Raw genomic sequence first — 21,153 nt, 5'->3', positions numbered from 1 at the left:
CCATTTATATACAAGTCTAGCAGATCGGTGTTCACCTGGGGATGGGGGTTGGAGGATGAGAGGGGCAAGAAAGGACCCAGAGAAGCAGGAGGGTCAGATTACCAAGAGGCACATGAAACCTTTTCTGGGGATGTATATATTTTCGATTTTGGTAATAGTTTCATATGCGTATACATATGTCAAAACAAATCAAAGTGCCTGATTTAAATATGTGAGTTTATTGAGTATAAATTATATCTTAATAAAGCTATACAATGGGGAAAATATCTAAATGATATGGAAAAGACATGCTGGGAGGGGAAGAGCATGGTCCTTTTAAGTGATTCGGAAGAGGCCAGGCTCAGTGGCTCACGCCTGTAATCCCAACAGTTTGGGAGGCCGAGGTGGGTGGATCACGAGGTCAAGAGTTCAAGATCAATCTGGCTAAGATGGTGAAACCCCTTCTCTACTAAAAATACAAAAGTTAGCCGGGCATGGCTGCGGGTGCCTGTAACCGTAGCTAAAACGCCGCCTCTACTAAAAATATAAAAATTAGCCGGGTGTGGTTGCAGATGCCTGTAACCCCAGCTACTCAGGAGGCTGAGGCAGGAGAATTGCTTGAATCTGGGAGGCGGAGATTCCTGTGAGCCAAAATTGTGCCACTGAAGTCCAGTCTGGGAGACAGAGTACGACTCTGTCTCAAAAAAAAAAAAAAAAAAAAAAAACATACGGAAGAGGGGACGGGGAGTGCTGGGTAGAGGTGAAGGTGTGGTTCTTGGCTAGGGCTCCAACCCCCATAGATCTCGGTGAGGACAGGCATTTCCTGCCCAAATGCTGCATTTCCCAAGACCACCCTGGCCTGCCACAGTCCATCCTGTGCCTATAAAACTCCCAACACCCTAGCAAGGCAGAGACAGAGGCAGGTGGATATTGAGAGGAGCAAATCAGCTGAGAAAATTACAGGCGATGGACATCTAGAGGAACTTACCGACAGGCGCCAGCAGGCCACCAACCAGCAGAAGCAGAATGACGCAGAGTTTGGCTGGAGCAGTCCGAGGAGCCCAGGTCACTGAGTGGCCCAGCTCCCGAAGCAAGCCCTCCCACTCTATCCTCTTCTGACTTCCCCTGAGCTACTTCCACTCAACAACACCTTGCACTCATTCTCCAAGCCCACATGTGATTGGATTCTTCCAGCAAGAAACCAGGATAGGGAAAGCTTTCTGTCCTTGAGACAAGGTGGAGGATCTAACGGAGCTGGTTAACACAAGCCGCCTACAGATGGCAAAACTAAAAGAGCACATGGTAGCACATGCCCACGGGGGCCTCAGGAGCCGTCAACATCCACCCCGAGAAGTGGGGCCGGAGCCCCACAGCCTGCCCATCTGTATGCCCCTCTAGAGGTTTGAGCAGTGGGGCACTGAAGCAGCAAGCCACTCCCCCTGTCGCACACCCTGCAAAGGGGACAAGAGAACTTTTCCCATTTCATAAAAACAAGACATAGTTAAAACTGCGAGTAATAAATATACCTGTTGCATGAAAAGCTACAGAAAATATAAGCTATACTAGACACAGGAGACTACCGGAGGCAGATTTCACGTTCAGGGCAGTCTAGGAGATTTCACAACACTGAAACAGTCATTCTGAGCACTGAAAGACTGTGCCTAGTTAACGTTCATCAACTCCAAACTATACAGTTCTCATTTCCTGAAGTTTTTAAGGTAGCTGGGATTAGAGGTGTGCACCACCACACCCGGTATAAGGTTTGACAGAAATAGTTACAACTACCTTCATAGTAGTAAAAAAAATAGCTAGCTAGCATTTATTGAGCACTTGCTGTAAACCACACCCCAATCTAATGGATTGTCCTATTTGATTCTCACCTAAGAACCTAAGAGATGTGTATAATCATGACTCTCCATGTTACAGCTAAGGATACCTGCATTCAGGAACATTAAAGAACTTGCTTAGTGTCCCCCACCACCCCAGTGGTGGAGTTATGATAGAAACCCAGGTGGTCTGAATGCAGAGTCGAGTTCTTGAAATCAAACTGCTGACCCTCTTCTTCATAAACAAGATCCTGTATGCTGACTCATACCTCTGATGGCTGAAAGAGAATCTTTCTTCATCGCATAGCTACATTTCTAAGTCTGAACGCTAATCTTTTGCATGGCAGTAGCACAAACGGTCAGTGGTAAAGTGATGGAGGAAGGCAAGGGGAATTATAGCAGGAAAAAATATGGCCGGAAATCAACAGAATTGGTTTTGGTCATGTCCTCACTGATGACTGTCAATGTGAGCAAGCCATGTCTCCTGCTTGGATCTGCTGCCTTTATGGTAAAAATTAAGGATTCGAACTAATTGATTAATTCTAAGACTCCTTCCAGCTTTGTGATTCTGCTGGTCCTCTTTTGAGGAATACTTCCGGCATTTTACAACTTGGATTAAAAATTCTCCATGGGACCAGCACGGTAGTTCATGCCTGTAATCCCAGCACTTTAGGAGGCTAAAGCAGGTGGATCACTTGAGGCCAGGAGCTCGAGACTTGCCTAGGGAACATGGCAAAACCCTGTCTGTACTTAAAATACAAAAGTTAGCAGAGTGTGTTGTCGCATGCTTGTAATTCTAGCTACTCAGGTGCCTGAGGCAAGAGAATCGCTTGAGCCTGGGAGGCAGAGGTTGCAGTGAACCAAGATCAAGATCGCACCACTGCACTCCAGCCTGGATGACAGTGAGTCCCTCTGTCACAAAAAAAAAAAAAAAAAAGTTGAAAAAAAATTCTCAATGAACATAATACATTTCAAATACACAGCTGTCTTCATCTCCTGAAACACCCAGGCACCTCCCCATCCCCGCCATATCTTTCAAGATTATTCATTATTTCCTCAAGATCATCTGTTCACAAGGAACACCCATAAAGGCCCCCCAAAAATGAGGAGGGTCCCACAACCAGTGACTTCCCTGTTCTGCTAAGGCACTCTAACCATCTTTTTCACTGGATAAGCATGCAAGAGTTAATTTGGGCTTTCAAGGGGTGAAAAGGAGGCAGCCCCCACCCAGCAGCTCATTCCATTTTCCTTGTGTAGCTTCTGACATCTGCGATGATCAAAAGTCCTAGTACGTGGTGAACTAAAGTTGCGAGATTCCATTTATTTCTACTTCCTATTGGTTCTTTAAAGTGGCTATTCTCTCTTTGCACTAAAAACACATCATTTTCTCTTTTTAAACGGATAGATTTTGTGACCCTTTGGGGAGACATAAAAGCGGGAGAGCAACTAAATAAGGCAGTGGTAAACCATTTCAGCATCTATAAAACCTTCTCCTTTATCACAAAAGAAAAAGAGGAAAAGCAGCTGGAAAAAAAAAGCGCAGCTGACGGGGAACTTGATATCTTTAAGAGCAACTTCTCTCATGAATTTTCATCTCCATATTTTGGGGTTTTCACTGAATTGAAAATTCTTTCCGGAAAAACACTTCTTATGTGTGATAACTACTTTCACAATGCATTGGTGAGACAAAACTCTATAAAATTTCAAGGCGTATCATGTCTATTTTTCTATAATTCTACCTATATGTCAGCTCTTTATTTTTATTTTATATTTTACATACTCTCACCTATTTTCATAAACATCCTGTTCTAGCTCAGAACATATAATTTGTTTTTATTTAATACTTTGTTTTTATTGAGTCATTTAGCAATGATTCTGTAATAAATCAAACATTAAAATATAGATCATCCCTTTCCTACATCAAACCAGATTTACAAAATTCACTTCTAACCTTTATCTTTGCACAGACCGGTTTTCTGTGGTTGTGTTCACCATGCACACACTATTTTCTAACTTTTTGCTTGATGTCTCCATATATCTACTGAGTCCATATACCTGTCATTTTGAATGGTGCAATATTCCATTGTTTTGCTAAAGCACTTCAATTAGCCATCTTTCAGTTGGTTGTTTCTACACATTATTATAACCCAGTCAACCATTTTTGAACAAATAAATTTTGTTTGTTCCTACTGGAGGTCTTTCCTTAGGCTATAATCTGAAAAGTGGGGTTAATATATTTAACACCATAATCAGCCCCTGTGACTTTTATTATAAATCACTTTTATTATTGTAAGTGGCTCTCCAAAAGAGGTATTAGCAATTTGCAATGTCACCAGCAAAATTATGACCCTAGCTTTTTCTTCATAGTCTCTTTCACGCTGAGATTTCTGGGTTGTATTTACTTTAGGGTGATTTTATTTGGGGAGAACACTTGTATACCAGCGTCCATCCGGTGTTTGAGGACTCCTGAGTTAGGGGAATCCCAGACGTCAACTAACACATTAATTATTCCTGAGAGGTGGTATTTAGAAAAAAAGAGCTTCTATGGTCAAGTGACTCTGGAAAATGCTGTGTTAAAGTTAACAAGTTTCATTGCTGTGGAAGATCCCAAAGACTTTGCTCTACTAAAAGAATGATGTAGAATCTTTTAGTTCTTTGAAATCTGTCACATTTGTGTAATACTCTTACTGCCCCCCTTTAAAAATGTGTATTGATCACCTATTATATGCCAAGTGCTTTATATGCCTCATAACTCATTCAATACTCCTGACTGCCTGATAAAGTCATTATTACAAATCTTACCTTTACTAAAAAATGGAAAGCTGAGACTCAAAAGGCTAAATAATGTATGCGAAATTCCAAGGCTAATATGTAATGTCAGGATTCAAACTCATTGTCTACTTTTTGTAGATTCGCCATTATACCATCCTGCCTCATAACACAATGTTTAAACATATTGTCAGTTAGCCAGTTTCTGTTCTTCTTTCTGGTGGGATGGGGATGTTCAGTTTTCCTATTTACTGAGTTATCAATACACAGGTGAGTAAAGTACGACCATCTTTAAAGATACAGCTCCATGAGTTTTTACATATTATACCCTTCTATAACCATCACATAGATCAAGACACAAGAATTTTTTTAATCAGCTTAGGATCTTCTCTTTTTCAACAGAGACTGGTTTTATGCTTCCCATTCTATATAGAGCCAGTACTGAAGTTATTCAAATAGGTGTTTAATAAACTCTGATCACAGAAGGTTGAAACTAGAAGTGACATCATAGTTTATGTGTTCCAAACTCTTCCATTTACAGACGTGGACACTGAAGGCAAGAAGGAAAGTGACTAAAGACACAACAATTCAGAGCATTTCTTCTACACGGTGCTGCCCTTGCTGGCCACTGGCTGGTTACTTCTACACATTGTACTGCAGACACAGTGAGGACTAACAAAGAAGACAGAATGTGTAACAGAGAAAGGAGGCCTGCTAAAGAGTTTTTCACTGATGTTTTTATTTTAAACAAGTGTTGAAGTAAACAAAAGGTAATATTGGTGAAGAAATGCTCAAACTGACTTTAATGTAAAACACTATTTTTGAACATAAAAATATCAACACACTTTGGGAGGTCGAGTGGACGCATGAGGTCAGGAGTTTAAGACCAGCCTGGTCAACGTGGTGAAACCCCATCCCTCCTAAAAATACAAAAATTAGCCAGGCATGTTGGAGGGGGGCTGTAATCCCAGCTACTCGGAGGTTGAGGCAGGAGCATCACTTGAACCTGGGAGGCAGAGGTTGCAGTAAGCCCAGATTGCGCCACTGTACTCCAGCCTGGGCGACAGAGTGAGGCTCCATCTCCATCAATACATAACACTTGCCAACCAAATGAATTTGCCCTTCAGAGTGGTGTCCTTGGGAGGACACATTCCAAGAATGCCCTATTGCTCATGACTTCTTTTGAACCCTCTCTTTGAGATTAACTTCAGAGCTACTTTGAGTCAAACCAACCATTTTCATTTTTAAAAACTACAAAATTAGCACAAACAGAATAGATACCGGATGTGTGTCTTCCAAATCATAAGAAAAAAAAAAATCCATATAACTAAAGCAATTGAGAATTTCAAGAAACATTTGAAGTAGAAAAATTGAAAACAGATTAGACCTGTGAAATGTGATGAACACGAATAGGTTACACATCCCTAACAAAGACAGAGATTCTCAACATCCAATTATATGCTGTTTACAAGACAGACCCAAAGTCAACTGACTCACAAAGCAAAAACAAGAAGAGCAAAATGGATCCAAAAAGCGTAAATGAGAAGAAAAGATGAATGACAACATTTATATCAAACAATCCAGAATATGAATCAAAAGACCATTTAACAGGACAAAGAACATGTGAAAAACGTCAACCTCATTCATAAAAATTTCATTTTTATGAAGAAGTTTTAACTTCTCAAACAGGTATTTTAATTATAATACTTTTAACATAGATGGCACAGCCAAATAGGCATATCCATATCATCAACTCTGAAGAAGACAATAGGAAAATGACCAAGACACTGTGGATATACATGATTGAATGAAATGCACCCATTAAAAAAAGTTTCAAAATGCATTTAATGACGTGGCAATGTTATCATACAATACTAGGCAAAAGAGGAAAGGCACAAGATATATATATAGTAGGATCTCAATGTATCTTAAATATTCATATGATATTTTTAAAACTAGAAAAAGAAATGCCCTGGTTAAATTAGGGAAGATCTTTAGTTATTTCTTTATGCTATTTGTTCCTATTTTTTAAAAAAGAGAAAGCCTCAAGTCCAAGATAAAAGAAAACATGGCATTAGAAGACACAGCTTCCTCAAATTCAGGCATCCAGACATTCAGACTCAGACAAATACCATCGCCAGGCACTGATGAGGGGTCATAGAAAAAAAAATTGCAGAATCCTGACCCTCCTGTCACCTTCAGGCTCCAAAACTCCATGATTTTTGTTTTCATTCAAGGACTGGCTAATATTTGATATAGTTTGGACATTTGTGCCCCCAAATTTCATGATGAAATGTAATCTCCAATGTTGGAGGTGGGGCCTACTGGAAGGTGACTGGATCATGGGGGCAGATTTCTTATGAATGATTTAGGACCAACTCCATGGTGCTGTCCTTGCAAGATCTGGTTGTTTAAAAGTATGTGGTACCTCCCCCGTCTCTCTCTCTCTCGTTTCTGCTCTCACCATGTGATGTATCTGCTCCTGCCTCAACTTGCACCGAAAGTAAAAGCTCCCTGAGGCCTCCCAAGTGCTAAGAAGAGGCCAGTGTCACCCACGTACAATCAGCAGAACTGTGAGCCAATTAAGCCAGTGGTCCCCAAACTTTTTGGCACCAGGGACTGGTTTTGTGGAAGACAATTTTTCCACGGGGATGGGGCAGGTTTGGGGGAGATGATTTGGGGGAGATGATTTGGGGATGATTCAAACTCATTACACTTATTATGCACTTTATTTCTATTATTATTACATTGTACTATATAAGAAAATAATTATACAACTCACCGTAAGGTTGAATCAGTGGGAGCCCTGAACTTTTTTTCCTGTAACTAGACAGTCCCATCTGGGGTTGATGAGAGACACTGACATATCATCAGGCATTACATTCTCATAAGGAGCTCACAACCTAGATCCTTGACGTGTACAGTTCACAATAGGGTTCACACTCCTATGAGAATCTAATGTCACTACTGATCTGACAGGAGGCGGAACTTAAGCATGATGCAAGAGATGGGGAGTGGCCGTAAATACAAATGAAGTTTCGCTCACTCGCCTGCCATTCTCCTCCTATAGGGCCGGGTTCCTAGCAGGCCATGGATGAGTATGGGTCTGTGGCCCAGTGGTTGAGGACTCCTGAATTAAACCTCTTGTGTTTAAAAAGAAATACCTAGTCTCAGGTATTCCTTAATAGCAACGCAAGAACACCCTAACACAATGTTTAACCAGAGTGTAGACTGTGTTCATTTTGTCTTTACTCTATGCTCTCCACACATAAGCAGAGTAAATTAATAAACACAAAAATACAGTTCAATTGCCCATTTTGTTCGAAAATCTGTCCTACAGAGATATAGATTTGCCAATGTTAGAAAAAAGAATGTGCCAAGTGCTCTAGGATAATTCTGAACAAGAAGTTCCAAAAATATTTTAAGCGAAGGCAGACTCATGGGAGTAGCTTCCCAAAGTATCTTCATTGAATTACTTTGCATTCATTTTGATTTATATATTTTGACATGTTAGGATATCTTAAAATAAAAATGTGCTGATTTATGTTAACATGTCATTTATTTAATACCCTGAAGGAAGAATAGATAGGCTTTTAAAAGAGGAACTTAATAAAAGTCATTATATTCCTATATGCTTTTTTATTTTTTAAAGACAGATTCTCTCTCCGTCGCCCAGGCTAGAGAGCAGTGGTGTGATCATAGTTCACAGCAGCCTCAAACTCCTGGAGCAATCCTCCCACTTCAGCCCTCAAACAGGTAGGATTACAGGCCCTTGCCACCACTTCCAGCTGATTTTTTTTTTTTTTTTTAGAGATGGGGTCTCACTACATTACCCAGGCTGGCCTCAAATGATCCTTCTGCCTCAGCCCCACAAAGCACTGTGAATACAGGCAATATTAGTGCAACCAGCTATGTCTGTGTGCTTAAAATGAGATTTGTACTCATTATTGCGAAGAAATAATCAGATTCCAGGTTGCTCAGGAAGATATGTCTCTGCAAAATACATATCCTAAAAATTATGACACAGAGGACTACGTACTGTGACTGCAGGGTTGGCATGCATAGACCTAAGAAAACCTTAGTAATTGGTGGGGCGCAGTGGCTCATACCTGTAATCCCACAACTTTGGGAGGCTGAGGCGGGTGAATCACTTGAAGTCAGGAGTTCGAGACCAGCCTAGCCAACATGGTGAAGCCACAATTCTACCAAAAATATAAAAATTAGCCAGGCTCAGTGGTGGTCACCTATAATCTCAGCTACTCAGAAGACTGAGGCAGGAGAATTGCTTTAACCTGTGAGGGGAGGTTGTAGTGAGCCAAGATGATGCCACTGCACTCTAGCCTAGGTGACAGAGCAAGACTCCATCTCAAAAAAAAAAAAAAAGAAAAGAAAAGAAAACCCTAGCAGTCATGGCACCCAGCTTCTCATTGTCCTAGAAACCACAGTTCAGAGGGGGGACATGATTCTCCCAAGCCCTAGGCTAGCACGTTTTCCAGGCACAGCTGCATCTCTAAGTGCCTTCTAAATTTCTCCTTCTTGCAGGATTTACATAATGTAATTATCACCATCGTTCATTTTCTTCCACACTGAATTCTTTATTGCCAAAAGAGAAAATTTTAATGGGATGGACGGCAGGTGACCGAACAGACAAATCTCTCATGCCCCATTCCTCCAGCATAAACGTACTGTGTACCTCAGAACTGTCAGGCTCTGTGATGGGGCTACAAACCCTGCCCTCCTAGAGAACTCACAGATTATTTCCCCTGCCATAAATCAGAAGACTCTGAGCTATGGGAAGACGAGAGTAGGGTGCTACAGAGGAGCAAAGGGAAAGAGCATCTGATCAGATTAGACTACTTAGACTCAAATATGAGCCAGGAAAGGCAAGTAGGAGTGCAGGTGAGATAAGAAATGGGAGATAGGAAAAGAGCATTCTAGACGGGGCCAGAGCGGGGCGGCCTTGGAAAGAAGGACAGACATGAGAAAGCACGGCAGAGTTTGGGACCTGCGAGGAGCTCATAATGGCTGGAATTTCAGATGCCTATGCGAATATGGAAGGGAGTGAGTCTATAGAGAAGGCTGGGAACCTCTGTTAAGGGATGGAGTTATGTCCTAAGCACAATGCAGTCACAAGGACCTTATCTGTGACATAGTTTTAAACGCTCATCCTGAATCCATGACGTGGCTGGGCTGGAGAGGTGAAGCCTGGAGGTGTGGAAACAAGCAGAAGGTTCCAGCAGTTACCCAACTGAGAAGGACTGGCGCCAGACTAGAAGCACGTTCAGGAGACATTCTAGGCATGAAATCAGGGCTCAGTGACTGTTCTCACACAGGGTGAGGAAGAGGGAGGAGTGTTCCCAAAATTTCACTTTCTTCTTTTTCAAAATACATTTCTGAACCATTGAACACATTCGTGTCACAGTAACAAAATGGCCCTGTCCTCAGATTTTGAATTCTAAATACTAAATAAATATTGATAACAAGGGAGGCAGAGGCCAATGAGGTTACTTGAGAGATGAGAGAGTAACATCAGACTTGTTGACAAGAGGCAGTATAAGGCAGTGATTATAGTGCCAGAAGAACTCGGGCTCAAATCCCAGCCGGGTCACTTGAGACCTTGGACAAATAATCCTTTTGAATTCTAGTTCTTTAATTTCTATCAGGAGGAGAATAATGGGACCTACCTGAAGAGGTTAACCAGGAAGCTTCTATAAGAAAGTAGGCTGGGTGCAGTGGCTCACGCCTATAATCCCAACCCTTTGGCAGGCCAGGGCAGACGGATCACTTGAGGTCAGGAGTTTGAGACCAGCCTGGCCAATGTGGGGAAACCCCGTCTCTACTAAAAATACAAAAATTAGCCAGGAGTTGTGGTATGTGCCTGTAATCCCAGCTACTCAGGAGGCTGAGGCAGGAGAATTGCTTGAACCCGAGAGGCAGAGGTTGCAGTGAGCCAAGATTGCACCACTGTACTCCAGCCTGGGCAACAGAGCAAGACTCTGTCTCAAAAATTAAAAATAAACAAAAAAGCACAAAATACAGAGTCTGGCCCATAACTCATTAAACCACTGTTACCATTCAGTAGAAGATTTCCAAGGTTTGGAAAAGAATAAATCCTTTTTTTTTTTTTTTTTTTTTGAGAAAGGGTCTTGCTCTGTTGCTCAGGCTGGCTGGAGTGCCGTGGCGTGATCATAGCTCACTGCAGCTGCGACCTCCCAGGCTCAAGCAATCCTCCCACCTCAGCCACCTGAGGAGCTGGGACTACAGCATCCACCACCAGACCAGGCTCATTTCTTTATTATTTTTATTTTGTTGAGATGGGAGTCTCATTATGTTGCCCAGGTGGCTCTTCAACTCCTGGCCTCCAGCAATCCTCCCACCTTGGCCTCCCAAAGCGCTGGGATCACAGGCATGAGCCACCATGGCCAACCCTTTAAATTTTAACATATTAGCTTTTATTTTTAAGATATCGCTAGTTATGGGTAGTGGGTGAGAAAGAATGTTAACACTCTGGTAGGTAGCCATTGACTGAAAGTTATCATCAGATGCTCCTTCTCAGGTCCAACCAGGAGCATCAGACGGAACATGGATCCCTCAAGTGGGGGCTGTGAGATACTCTCACACCCCAAGTCTGCCAGAAGAACAGTGGGAAGCAAAAGCTTAAAAGCTGATGTTACGGTAACAGAAAAGTCTTTTAGGCAAAAGGAAGAGTATCATCTATTTTGCATTCTGAATAAACAGAAACTTAACACTGTAAAAATGTTGTGAAAAGTTAGGGGCCTTGGTCATTTTTACAAAAATGAAAAATGAACAACTAGTCTGAGTTCTTTATCAGGAAAACCGTAATAAAGAAATGAATACTAGAACTAATAAAGAAGTAATTACTGTATTTAAGTGAGTGACGTCTGTTTAATTTTCATCCTACGATTCTTAAGAAAGTCAGTCAATACAATGATGAAAGTTTTTACGTGCAGTTTTGAAGGAGTGAGGTCAGGGGTGTGCTGGCAAATGTTTAACCACCAGCTCAACAAGGGGGGAAAAAAACCCCTGCATATCTTCAATTTTATACACAAGTTTATTATAAATTTTACTGAGCTAGGAATGTGTCACATATCCTAAATTCCATATAACCAATTGATTTGTTAATTTTTATAAAATTATTATACCTACAGAAAACCTATGGTTGCATATAATGAACAAGTGTACTTCCAACATGAATACTTGTTGATATTTTCTTCTAATAATATATTACTAGGAATAATGGCCAGGCACAGTGACTCATATGTGTAATCCAAGCACCTTGGGAGGCCAAGGCAGGAGGATTGAGGCCAGGAGTTCAAGACCAGCCTGGGCAACATGGCAAGACCCAGTCTCTACAAAAAATATTTTTTTACATTAGCCAGGTGTGGTGGCAAGCACCTGCAGTCCCAGCTACTCAGGAAGGTGACGCAGGAGGATCTCTTAAGACCATGAGGTTGAGGCCGCAGTGAGCCATGATCACACCACAGCACTCCAGCCTGGGCAACAGAACAAGACGCTGTCTCTAAAATATAAAAATAGAAGAGTAAAACAACACATCATTCACTCATCAATGCAAGAGTGATTCCTTTGCTGAGTCAGATAATTGTTTCTGAATATGAGAATATTTTTCACAATTTTTTGTGCTATTCACGATGTAATGCTACAGACAACAGATACTATTAAGTTTAATCTTCAATTTTCTTCATCATTTTCTTAAGTCTACACAACAAACAATAACTCAAGTCCTGATATGTAGTCAATACTTCCATGAAGTAAATAGTCCATTGTGGCCAATTTCAAGCTACAACATGACCACTGGTTAACACAGAATTTGGAAGAAATGCACAGTGGAACACGGTTATGTAATATTTTTGTAATGCAGGTATAATGCACTTCATTGTTTCACATTTACTAAACTTCTCAATGTCTTCCTCCAGAAGGCATTAAAATTTGTCCCTATTTGTTGGACTTGACTGAACACGGTGGTTGTTTTATTGTTTAGGGATCCTAAATATACCCATGTTTGAATGCTGAGATGTAATTCCAAGAACTATCTTTATTAAACTTGGCTACAATTCTATGTAATGACTTCACTCAGTAGTGCACTTGACCCAGATCTTATTGGTTCATGAGAGACAACTATTAAATTTTCAGGAAATTTACAAGCCAGTTGTTAAATGTAACCATTGTTTAAAAGAAATCGTATGAACTTATAACTAAATTATATTTCAAAACAAGGATTAAATATTCAAGATTCATCACTTCCCATTCATATTATTACTTTTTACTGTTACCTAGAAGTTATTCAGGATACTAGCATATAAATTTGAAAGGGGTATAAATGGAGTTAAAGTATTTTAAGGCCCTTGCATTGTCCACGAAGTGGTAAAAGTACTAGTTTATATTAGCCTTTAATAAGTCAAAGATAAATACATACCCTCTAAGGTAACCACTAAAAGAATGTAAAATAATGTGTAATTGGCAAGCTAATAAAGGGGGGTGAATCAAAAACTAATACTTAACTGAAAATAAGAAAGGAGAAAAAAATAAACAAGAAATGGGTGAGAAAAATAGATATTAAACAGTAAGATGGCAGATTGAAAGCTAAATCTGTAATTCTATTAAAGGCCAATAGATACCCCAATTACAAGACAAAGATTGACACAGAAGATAAAATTAAAGTATGCTGCTTAGATGACGGGTTGATAGGTGCAGCAAACCACCATGGCACATGTATACCTATGTAACAAACCTGAACACTCTACACATGTATCCCAGAACTTAAAGTGAAATAAATAAAAAAGAGGCATACCTTCAACATAAGGATATATAATGTTTGACAGTAAGGGGATAAAAAAGATATGCAAACACTAACTAAACAAAAACTGGGAAAGCTTAATCAAACTAGAATTTAAGGTAAGAACCATTGTCATCAGATTGATATAGCAATTCAAATCTATATGCATATAATAACATGTCCTTGAGATATATAAAGAAAAAAGTGAATGAAAGGGAAAAATAATAATTAATAATCCTTAATCACAGATATTTTAATATACCTTTCTCTGGGGCTCAGAGTAAATAGGAAAAACAATCTGTGAAGATATGAACATTTTGAACAAAAATGTTTCTATCCTTTTACTTTTAACCTGTCTATAACCTGAATTTGATAAGTCAATCTCATAAATAGCATCAAAATATCCTGTCACATTTTAAAAAAATGAACAATACTATTAACACTCTTCAATGCTATATCCACCAACTGTAGCATGTGAATTACTTTCAAGAGTAAACAGAATGTTTACAACAATTAACTACATGCTGGGCCAGAAAGCAGCATTCAGCAAATCTCCAAGAATTGAAATTATACAGAGTGGGTTCACAGACCTCAGGAAAATTGAGCCAGAAATCAATAACAGAAAGATGACTGGAAAATCCCCAAGTGTTTGGATATTAACCAATAAACTTTTAAATAATTCATGAATCAAAAACGACTTAGGACCTATTGATAATAAAAATATAAATCCTTTCAGAGGGGAAATCTCTAAGCCAGAATGGGCTTTTTATCTATTCATAGAAAGTGGTGAAATAAGGGTCCCTCTTAATGATCTGATGACCTAAGATGATTTCTCTCTTGTATTAGTGGATCATGTACTTAGGCCTGTGCCTTTGAAGGAGCCTCATCTTATAGGTCTAGAAGATCACTGGAGGCAAAAGGCTACATATTTTAGATCTGGTCCCTGGGCAGCTACTCCATGGAACGAGAATCTTCTGTTTTACAATGAGCAATGGCATAGTAAGTCACGTGCTAAACCCTTGGTCTTTTCTTCTATGTCCAGCACCATTCTCCCAGTGTAAGAATGCCCACCCTCGTCTCTAGACTATTTGGACCACGTCTTCAACAGTGTAGTCCCTCTGAGATTATCTACCAACTACTACCTCTGGTTCCTGATAGCCCTTATTGTCAAGGGATTATTATCTTGACTTTCACCTGGTTAAGAGACCTGTCTCTGATGTTTGAGATTATATACATAAAACCCACAAAAATATTCTGGATTTAAAAAATTGTGTATTCTCTACCAATGAAGATCTCATCATGCTTTTGTCTCCTACCGTACTGCTTATATGTCTTAATGTACTTCCTGTAGCTAGTATAAATCATAAAGCATTTAGAACATAGAACAAAGATAATATTCGAAAGATAATTTTAAGTGTTTAAAAATAGCCAACAGTATATTAATTGGAGTAATTAACCCTAAGTATAGCACACATGCCCCCAAATCTCGGTGGTTTAAAACAACAAAGTTTTAGTTCTCTTCTGAATCACTCTAATGTGTTCACGGAGTTTGGCGTCTCCCCCGAATGGTGACTCAGAGGATCAGGCTACTTCCGTCTTGTACTTTTACCATCTTTTTTATTTTTTTATTTTTTTTGTGAGACAGAGTCTTGCTCTGTTGCTCAGGCTAGAGTGCAGTGGTGAGATGTCAGCTCACTGCAACCTCTGCCTCCCAGGTTCAAGCGATTCTCCTGCCTCAACCTCCCAAGTAGCTGGCATTATAGGCACACACCACCACGCCTGGCTAATTTTTGTATTTTTAGTAGAAATGGGGTTTCACCATATTGGCCAGGATGGTCTCGATCTCCTGACGTCGTGACCCGCCCTCCTTGGCCTCCCAAAGTGCTGGGATTACAGGCATGAGCCACCTCACCTGGCCAGTTTCACCATCTTCTTGCTTCACTGTCATCCTGGTATCACCCAGCTAGCAGATGCAGAGAAGCAAAAGGTAAGTCTAATCAATGACTGAACCGTCTCAGCCAGGAAGGGACTTGAGTCAGTTCCACTCACCTTCCATTGACTGGAAAGAGTGACATCACCCTACCTAGAGGCAGAGGGACAGTAAAGTATAGTTTTCCCAGGGACCAGGAGAGAAGTGGGGTGGTCTGTGACACACGTCACACTGTCTCTTCCTCCAACAGACATCAAACTGCAGTCTATTAAGGAGGAAGAAAAGAAAGGAAGTAGCATTCACTGATTTGGGGTACCAAGTTTAATGCTCCAAACTTCATACATGCTGTGTTGAAACAGTAAGAAAACACAAAACAAATGTCACTCTCCTCAGTTTATACATGAAGAAACTGAAGCATAAGATATTATACAAGTAAATTAAAAAGTCGGGAGTTGACTCCAGGTCTATCTGACTCCAAGTCCTGTGTTTCTATTTTATCATCCCAGGTTTCTCAAAAGGTGGTGCACAGCTCACTTGCATCACAGTAATTTGAGGTGCCTGAGCCTCACATCATGCTTACTGAATTAGAATATCCAGGGGTAGAGTATAGGAATCTATTTTATCATCCCAGGTTTCTCAAAAGGTGGTGCACAGCTCACTTGCATCACAGTAATTTGAGGTGCCTGAGCCTCACATCATGCTTACTGAATTAGAATATCCAGGGGTAGAGTATAGGAATCTATAGTTTTAACAAGTTTCCAAGGTGACTCTATACTATTGTAGATCATGCTTTCTCTGGAACACAACAGTGAAGTTCTAAAACAATCTCTTTAAACAAACTAGAAATGTACGAAAAAGAAATAAGATTAAGTAGGCTTAAGAGGGGAGGCTGTAGGGCAACTGGAAAATCCTACAGAACAAGAAGTTTGAGGCTGGGGAATTCATCCTAAGCCAGTTAGTTGCCTGGGTAACCTTGGGCAAGTCACCTAACTTCACTCAATCTGTCCCCAAAAAAGTCTACATTTTCTCCATAGTAGAATGTTGCAATCAGGCTAACTCATCCCTAAAGCCTTTTTGAAAGTTATTTGTAAAGATTTAAAGAGCTTTAAACTGAGACAATAAAACAAATACAGGATGAAGAAAGTATTAACATTTAAAGTAACAGATAATTCTAGCAAGATTTTTTGTAGATATACACAGGCTTCTTCTAAAATGTATATGGAAAGTCAACAGAACTAAAAAGTTAAAACAAATTTGAAAAAGAAGAATCAAGTCAGAGGAATCACAATACCCAATTTTAAGACTTACTATGTAACTATAGTAATCAACACAGTGTGGTATTGGCAGAGAAATAGATCCATAGATTAATGGAACAGATTACAGAACCCAGAAATAGCTCTATGTAAGAATGCCCAGCGCATTTATTTTTAACAAAGATTTAAAAAGCAACTGAATGGAGGAAGGAGACTTCCTCCATTTTCAAGAAATGGTGTTGGAACAACTGGCTATCCAAAGGCCCAAAGGGTGGGGGGGAAACATTTACAGTCTAAACCACACCTTCAACAAAAATTACATGAAAATGGATCCTAGACCTCAATGTAAAATGGTAAATGTAAAAATATAAAACCTTTAGGAAAAATGGAGAAAATCCTTGTAACTTAGGGTTAAGCAAAGAAATCTTAGGCACAAAACTGAAAGCATGATCAGTAACATAAAAATTTCAATTCATTATGTACTTGTTTTCCACAAAATATCTTGGGAATAGGATGAAAAGATAATCAACAGAAAGTGAGAACATGTCTGCAAAATACATGTCTGACAAAGAACTTGCTAAACTAAATAGTAAACAATCTAAGTTTTTTAATGGGCCAAAGACTTGAACAGACAGACCTTCACCAAAGAGAATATGGATGGTGAATAAGTACATCCTTAGCCAGAGGAAAATACAAATTAAAACCACAATGAGATACCACTACACACCTCTTAGGATGGCAAGAATAAAAAATAGTGATAATACTAATTCTGGCAAGCATGTAGAGGAACTGGGTCCCTCATACATTGCTGGTGGGAATGTGAAATGTACAACCCCTATTGGAAACAATTTGACAGTTTTTTAAAAAGTTAAACATCTAGCATATGACTCAGCAGTCATACTCTTGGGTATTTCTCCTCAAGAAATGAAAACATTCTCACATAAAATGTACATGAATTTTCATAGCAGCTTTATTTGTAATAGCCAACAAACTGACACCAACCCAAATGTCTTTCAAACAGTAAACAAACTACGATCCATCCATGCAATGGCATATATACTAATTGGCAACAAAAAGCAACCACTACTACACAAACGAGTTGGATGCATCTCAAGATTATAGAGAGTGAAAAAGATCAGTCTCAAAAGCTAAGATTCCACCTATGTGACATTCTCAAAAAGTGATGGAGCATGGGTCAATGGCTGCTGGAAGGGGAGTGGGGTTAGGGATGAAAAGAGAGTGTAACTATAAAAAAGATTGCACAAGGAAGTTAGTTTGTGGAAATGCAACCATTTCATATCCCTACTCTGGTGGCAGTTACACACATCTAGACAGGTAGTAAAATTTCATATAACTATACACACACACAAACACAAGAAAGCAAGCATTAGGCCAGGCATGGTGATTCACACCTGTAATCTCAGAATTTAGACTGAAGCAGAAGGATCACTTCAGGCCAGGAGTTCAAGGCCAGCCTGGGCAACAAAGTAAGACCTGTTTGTAAAATCATAATTAAAAAATTTGCCAGGTATGGTGGCATGCACCAATAGTCCCAGCTACTTTGGAGGCTAAGGTGGGAGGAAAACTTGAGCCTAGGAGATTGAGGCTGCAGTGACCTATGATTACACCACTGCACTGCAGCACCTGGGTGACAGAGCAAGATCTCGTATCTTTAAAATAAAATTTTTTAAAAAAGCATGATGAAAAAAACTAGTGAAATCTCAATAAAGTCAGTAGTTCAGTTAATAGTGTTATACCAATATCAATGGCTTGGTTTTGATAAAGTACTACAACTATGAAAGATGTTATCATTGGAGAAAGCTGGGAGAAAGAACCTGGAAACTCTCTGTACGATTTTTTTCAACTTCTTGTGAGTCTAAAATGATTTCAAAATAACGTAAGCAGCAGCTAGCATTTGTTGAGCACTGTGTGCTGACATTGCTCTGAGAACTTTATATACATCAATACATTAAATCCTCACATCTTTGTAGTAGATACTGTTGTATTAGTCCGTTCTCACAATGCTGTGAAGAGATTACCTAAGACTGGGTGATTTACAAAGCAAAAAGGTTAACTGACTCACAGTTCAACACAGCTGGGGAGGCCTCAGGAAACTTATAATCACAGTGTTAGGCCAAGGGGAAGTAAGGCACATCTTACACGGTGGCAGGAGAGAGAATGTGTAGCGGAAACTGCTACTTTTAAGACCATCGGATCTCATGAGAACTCCCTCACTATTATGAGAGTAGCATGAGGGAAACTGCCCCCAGGATCCAATGACCTCCCACCAGGTCCTTCCCTTGATACATGGGGATTACAATTCGAGATGAGATTTGGGTGGGGACACAGAGCCAAACCCTATCAAAAGTGTTCATTGCATTTTACAGATGAGGAAACTAAGTTTCAGAAAATTTAAGTGAATTCAGCAAGGACACAGTTGCTAAGTAATAGAGGTAGGATTCAAACCCAAGTCATCCAATTCCAGAGCTTTCAGGCTTAACCAATAAGCGCTTTTTTTTCTTTTTTTCTTTTTTTTAGAGATGGGTCTCACCATGCTGCCTAGGCTAGTCCTGAACTCCTGGCTCAAGCAATTTGTTTGCTTCAGTCTCCCAAAGTGCTGGGATTACATGCATGACCACTGTACCCAACCCCAATAAGCAATACTTTTGAAGAAAAAAAAAAAGCAGGACAAAGAGAAGGTCAGGACAGGAGTCAACAATATGAGGGGAGGAAGAGAAAACAACACAGAAAGACAAAGTAAACTGAACACAACATGCAAAGGCCTGGGAAGTGATCTTTCTGGTACCCTCTGTGTCAGTCAGTCCCATAGGAAAGACTGTACTCCATTTTGATCCACTTATTTCTAAAGGACCAAGGAGAAACTGGAGAGACGGAAGGCACATTCTCAAAGGAATATTAAACAGCTCTTATTCTAATAGGCCAGAGTAATTGGAGTTATGTAATCTATGGGAAATCAAGAGAATCATTTAATTGCCACCTTCTATAAAGACTTTTAAGAGCATGCCCAGAGGATACAGGACAAATGAAAGACTTACATCAAAAAAACGTTTAGTTTAACATTAAAACACATTTTCCTGGTCATCTGAGTGAGGAAAAAACTAGGACAGATTAGAGTTTCTTCTGAGACATTCAAGAACAGAAGAACAAAACTGGCAGTTCACTGTACTCAAAATGAAACCTGTTCAGAAGCTGTACCTGGTGCTATGCCGGGACCCATGTAAGACATTTGATATGTGTTGTCTGTTTCAATCCTCCTAGGTAACTGTGAAGTACGTATGGCTGTTCCCATTTCATAGATATGGAAACTGAGCTTCAGAGAAGCTAATCTGCTGCCCAAAGCCACTTAGCTGCCTGGTGGTGGAGATGTGAAATGCAAACCGAGGCATTACTGCCTTTACAACTCAGATTATTTCCACTATGTTATATACATTGTTAAACTTGGAGATTTGTGGACTTTGAGACCAGTCCCCCACCCCAACCCTACTGGCATAAAACTGCATCAAATAATCAATTATGGTTGTTTTCCAGCTGTAAAAGTATCTATGCCTCAAAATGCTACTAACCTGATTTGACATCAGCTCCAAATTCACTCATGTCAATCAAGCCGTTCTTTCGGGAACTCTGTTTTGTCCAGTAAGGAAACCTATGCTTCTAATGTATCATTCTCTCAAAAGCATCCCTGGGGGTATGGAAATTGAATTAGAAAAAATGACAGAGAAAGAGTAAGCACTTGAGTCTCGTTTTACAGATGAGAAATTCTGGGATGCCCAGTAAGCCAGGCATAGAATCAAAGCTGTGTATAAGTAAACAAGAGACTCAGGGAGCAGGGGAGTCCGACCTCCTGAAGATTTCAACATAGGATGAGTGCAGCCCCATGGATGCTATGGAAGAGCAACGCCCCACTGGGAAGGTCTCTACCCATCCAGGCCAACATGGGCCCAATGAAGGCTATGACTATGCAGATGTGTGTGTGTGTTCTAGTAAAATTTTATTTGTAAAGACTGAAATCTGAGTTTCATATAATTTCTTGCTGATTTAAAAAATTAATAATGTTTCATTTTTAGAGCAGTTTTGGATTTACAGCAGAAATGAGGGAAAAACTACGTATATTCCCAACCACCCCCATGAGTTTCCCCCATTATTAACATCATGCATTGGTGTGGTACATTTGTTACAACTGATGAACCAATATGGACACGTTATTATTAACTTTACATTAGGATTCACTCTTTGTGGTATACAATTCTGTGGGTTCTGCCAAATGTATAATGACATGTACCCACAACTGCGGTATGAGACAGCATAGTTTTACTGATCTAAACATCCTCTGTTCAACTATTTTATCCCTCCCCACCAAAACCCCCAAAACCACTGATCATTTTGCTATCTCTATAGCATTATCTTTTCCAGAATGTCATATAGTTGGAATTGTATAGTAGCTTTTTCAGACTGGCCTCTTTCACTTACAATATGCATTCAAGTTTCCTCCAGGTCTTCTCACAAGTTAATGGCTTTTTTAAAAATATACTTTTTTTAAGAGGAGTTTTAAGGTTATAGAAA

General features: G+C 39.9%; 1 protein-coding gene across 9 annotated transcripts in view; it reads right to left on the bottom strand.

Moving 5' to 3' along the window:
* CSGALNACT1 (chondroitin sulfate N-acetylgalactosaminyltransferase 1) overlaps positions 1-21,153 on the bottom strand; it is a 360,764-nt gene that overhangs the window by 207,600 nt on the left and 132,011 nt on the right. The window contains exon 1 of one of the 9 annotated variants that reach the window (XM_050801857.1): positions 20,157-20,953. The exons of the other annotated variants lie outside the window; for them this stretch is intronic. The gene's annotated coding sequence lies outside the window, so the exon portion shown is untranslated. Of the gene's footprint in view, positions 1-20,156; positions 20,954-21,153 lie in introns of those variants that run through there. 9 annotated transcript variants of the gene reach the window in all.

The sequence above is a fragment of the Macaca thibetana genome, chromosome 8 (genome assembly GCF_024542745.1).
Source record: "Macaca thibetana thibetana isolate TM-01 chromosome 8, ASM2454274v1, whole genome shotgun sequence".
Taxonomy (NCBI): domain Eukaryota; kingdom Metazoa; phylum Chordata; class Mammalia; order Primates; family Cercopithecidae; genus Macaca; species Macaca thibetana.
This window is presented reverse-complemented; position numbering and strand designations above follow the sequence as displayed.